Here is a 5,000-nt window from a genome sequence, read left to right as displayed (position 1 = left end):
GGCAAGCATCAAGCCAGGTGGGTGGGGTGGGCCGGGGCGCAGGGGAAGGGGGGCAGGGGCAGGGGGCACGAGAGGGCACGACCATATTGAGAGCCAGCTTCCCCTCCCCTCGCTCCCTCCCTCCCTTCCCTCCCTCCCTCCCCCCGACTTACCGACGAAAGCATCCTGTGCGCCGACTCATGACGAGATTCATGATCTGTTGCGAAATAAAATGAGTGAATCACCTATATTGTTATTTGCTCGCCCTAATGATCAAACAATGCAAGCAGATGCGAGGAATGAGATGTTAAGCGAGAAGTCGCCCTCTCTCCTGTCTCTTCTCTCCGCCCTTGCACATGCCCCCTCCTTCTTTAAGTGGGCGAGGGAACCAGGCGAAGGTAGGAAGAGGTGGGCGGGGTCACGGGGAGGGGGGGGAGGAGGAGGAGGGGGAGGAAGCGGGTCTGGAGGGGCGCGAGCGAGGGCCAGGCCGCCTCGAGACCCGTCAGTCTGGCTTGAGCTGTGGCCGCGGACGCACACACACACATCACCTGCTACGCCACCTCCTCTCTCTCTCTTTCTCTCCCTCCTCCGTCCCCCCCCGACCCTGCCACGCCACACGGAAACACACGGGGAGCGACCACCACACCCACGCAAGCCAGGTAAGCACACTGACGACCACGCCACTTACCGGTCGCTTTGTCGTCTGTAGGAGTTTTATTAATGGGGATTTAGGGTTGTGTACAAGCTTTCTTCATAACGAAAATTCCGGTTATGTCCATGTCTGTATTTCCCCTTATAAAGATCTTTTCTGTGTCTGCGGGCGTCTCGAGAGAGGGCAAGTGAGAGGACTGGAACATTGAATGAACTTGTGAAGTGCTTAAAAGTGTAAAATTGGTTGAAAATGGACTCGCAATTCGCAAAATAAAAATAAGAAGTGATCATGATGTGCTTTAACCCGTGAATCGTGCAATGATAACAACAACAGCTTGCAATGACAATTCGATCCACCCTCTCTGCTTGTCGCCACAGATGCGATGCCTCTTGGGAAAAGAATAAAAAAAAGACAATGCACCTGTGACACACCTGCTAATTAGCACTACAATCATCCCATCAGAGTGACAGACACAACACCCCACCTTCAGATTTTCCTCGCCCGGGTAGAAGATAACAAAAGACATTGAAATTACCGGTGATTTTGACGCGACCAAGGTAGGCAGACCCCCGATGATAAGACTAGGGGCCCCTCAGCGAGCATGACGACCTTCTGTTCCGCCCCCCTCCCCCTGTATTAGAAAAAAACACGCAAGCCGGCGCACTCTTACCATTCTAAATCATTACTTGTAGTTGATAATATGCAGTAGAAAGCCGCACTGGCAAGTTTCTAAACCGGCCACGCAAAAATAGGGTAGCAACAACGCTCATTGATATGTGATCTGTGCTTGATCACCAAGATATAAATAGATAAAGTTTGTGTTTGATATTACGTGACGAGGGAATTTTCACGACTCATGGTAATAGAGATGTTTTGATCTCGGGTCACGGTTAGCCTTAACTGGGATTGGGTCATGGTCAGTTCTCATTTACAGGTATTTATTGGTAAAATTATTGAATGTATATTTACATTGATTGATAGACGTAGATAGATAAATCGATAGATAGATATAGATATCAAATTTATAGATAGGTAGATAGGAAGGTAGATAGATAGATAGATAGAGCCATTAAATAGATAAATAGATATAGACATCAGATAAATAGATAGTTAGAGAAATAGACAGGGAAAGGAAGACGAAGGGAGAAAAAGGGAAAGTGAGAGAAGGGGGAGAGAGATGAAAGAGAAGGGTAGGGAAAGGGAATGGGAAAAAGGATGAAGAAGATGGAGGAAGAGGGGTATGAAAAGGAAAAAGAAGATAGAGAGAGGGGGAAAAGAAGAGATAGAGCGGGAGAGAAACTAAAAGCTAGAGATAAATGTATCATAATCACTTTGTAAGGAACGCGGTCTTAATGCACTTACAAAGCCGCAGGTGTTTGTAGAGGTGCGAGAGAAAGTACCTGGTTCTAAGGGCGTCTTTATGCAAATATCTCCGCGTGCGATTGCGTGTATACTGTGTAATGTCTTTACTCGGAACTTTACAGTTACGATAGTTAGGCTTTTCAATTTTCTTTTTCCTTTTACATTCTTTCCATTTTATATAACACGATATGTATGTGTGTGTATGTACGAGTATGTGTGTGGGTATATATTTGTGTGTGTGTATATTTATATATATTTATGTATATATATGTATATATACTTATATATATGTATATGTATATATGTATAAATATGTATATATAGAGGAATATATATGTATATATATGTGCATGTATATGCATGTGTGTATGTATATATTCATATACATATGCATGTACATTCATAAATATATACACATATCTATACATATATACATAAATACATATGTACATATATATACATATATACACACGTACACACGTACACATGTACACATGTACACACACACACACACACACACACACACACACACACACACACACACACACACACACACACACACACACACACACACACACACACACACACACACACACACACACACACATACACACACACACACACACAAACTTCCTCTCCCTCTCCCTCTCCCTCTCCCTCTCCATCTCTGTTCTTTCTCTCCCTATGCTCCTTTCATCTCTCCTTCTTCTCTCCCCTCCTTCCTCCTTCTTCTCTTCTTGTCCTCCCCATATCTCACCCTTCGCTCGCGTATTTCTGCAGCGTGGGATCGTCTGACCTTTGAGGAGATTCTACGTATGGTAAAAGTAGGGAAGACCAAGCGAGGAAATTTTGTGCTTTTATTATTATCATTTTTTTTTTTCATTGTTGTTATTGTTTTTATTTGTTATTATTGTTATTATTAGTCTTATTATTGTTTTTATCATTGTTATTATTGTTATTATTATTATTATTAGTAGTAGTAGTATTACTGTTACTATCATCATCATCATCATCATCATCATCATCATCATCATCATCATCATCATCATCATCATCATCATCATCATCATCATTCATCATCATCATCATCATTACCATCACCATCATCATTCGAAATATATTTGGAAATGTATTAATCATAGCGTGCAGTTAGCCCAAGGCGAGAACTATCCGAGTGGTTGAAATAATGTGTAATTTTAGGTGACTTTTAAGGAACGTCCGTGTGTGAGGTTTTTCATTTTTTTTCTGGATCCATTCTAGATTCTGAGCTGCATCCGCCGTTGTTTTTATTTTACCGGTCTAAACGACTTTCACTATTCGCACACCTGGTATGTGCGGATTATTATCTGTTGCTCCTTCTGTTGCATTACGACTATGGTTTTGTTGATGAGTAGGGTGAGGCTTCGAAAAATGCTTAGAGGAATTATTTAGCTTGCCTTTTATTGAAGATAGAGCGGTAAAAGGTTTTTTTTTTTTTTAATGAATTCTTCTCATGTTCTCTTTTTAAAGTCCTATTCATTTCCGAAAGCATCTCTCTCTCTCTCTCTCTCTCTCTCTCTCTCTCTCTCTCTCTCTCTCTCTCTCTCTCTCTCTCTCTATCTCTCTCTCTATCTCTATCTCTATCTCTATCCATCTATTTATATATCTGTCTAACTATCCATTTATCTATATGTATATCTGTATGTATATCTATATGTATATCTGTCTATCTGTCAGTCTATCTGTCTATATACATATATCTGTCTATCTATCTATGCATTTGTCTATCTATCTATGCATCTGTCTGTCTCTCTAATATAATTGTACATACATTATACACATACACACACACACACACACACACACATACACACACACACACACACACACACACACATACACACACACACACACACACAAACATACACACACAGACACACACACACACACACACACACACACACACACACACACACACACACACACACACACACACACACACACACACACACACACACACACACATATACACGTGTGCCTGCTTACCTATATATCCTTTTAAGTCTTTCTCTTTACATGTTTTCTCTCCCTCTTTCCTTTGACTCTCTTGCAATCACACATAATTAAGCACGTACATACACGCATGTAAACACAGACACACATTCGCATGCACGCGGTCAAGCACGCACACATTGCATGCGAGTAAATATAAATGTGTGCACACGTGTAAACAAACACACGCGCACATAGTGGTTCTCGCCGCAGGTTTACACATCGGTAAATTTGCTGAAGAACCCCAAGCACGGGGCATTTAAGGGGGGGAGGGGGGTATGAGGGGCATCGGGATTGAGTCACCGCCCCCCCACCCCACCTGTTCCTTGACAGGTGTTGGCTGACCACCTATCTGTGGCCGGGCTGTAGCGGGGTTGTGACAGGGTTGTAGCGGGGTTATGGCGGGACTGTAGCGGGGTTGTGACAGGGCTGTGGCAGGACCGTGGCGGCGGCGGCGGCGGCAGCATATGGAGCGGTCGAGGCCACGGAAGGGAAAGCTGGTGCCACGGCGCGGCGCCTCGTCGCGTGAGCGCGTACCCGCGGTGATACAAGAGGGTGCCACATGTTCAAACACAGAGGTGTCTCCGGGCGCCACGTGACACCAGGTGCCTCCCGGTGACACTAGGGTGACGAGGTTGTGACATGCACTCTCCCTCGCGGCGGTGGGAGGTCCCCCGCTTTGGGAGCGTGGCATCTTCGTCATTTCTTTTTATGTCATGTTTTTTCTCTCTCTTTTTTTTTACTTCGTCATCTGCGTCGGTTGCATCAGCCGGCCTTTTATCTTCGTGCGGGGTTGCTGGTGCCGTGACTCTAAACCTTTAAGATGTCCAAACTCGGTCGTATTTTGCTTTTTTCCTCATTTTCCCACTTTCTATTCCCTAAAAAAATAACGGCGTCGTCATTCGTGTATTGATATGGACGCGTCAACACCTGCGAGCATGCCCTGAGGCGTGATTCTCCCGACAAGTGCCCGAGC

General features: G+C 44.4%; 1 protein-coding gene across 1 annotated transcript in view; it reads left to right on the top strand.

Annotated features, from left to right (window-relative positions):
• Positions 1 to 491: 491 nt before the first annotated feature.
• The window catches only part of LOC125035952 (titin-like), a 109,893-nt gene continuing 105,384 nt past the window's right edge, over positions 492 to 5,000 (top strand). Inside the window, exon 1 of the mRNA XM_047628264.1 lies at positions 492 to 638. The gene's annotated coding sequence lies outside the window, so the exon portion shown is untranslated. The remainder of the gene's footprint in view (positions 639 to 5,000) is intronic.

Source organism: Penaeus chinensis, chromosome 20 (genome assembly GCF_019202785.1).
Source record: "Penaeus chinensis breed Huanghai No. 1 chromosome 20, ASM1920278v2, whole genome shotgun sequence".
NCBI classification, from domain to species: domain Eukaryota; kingdom Metazoa; phylum Arthropoda; class Malacostraca; order Decapoda; family Penaeidae; genus Penaeus; species Penaeus chinensis.
The sequence above is the reverse complement of the archived record's forward strand: the minus strand, read 5'-3'. Positions and strand labels throughout refer to the sequence as shown.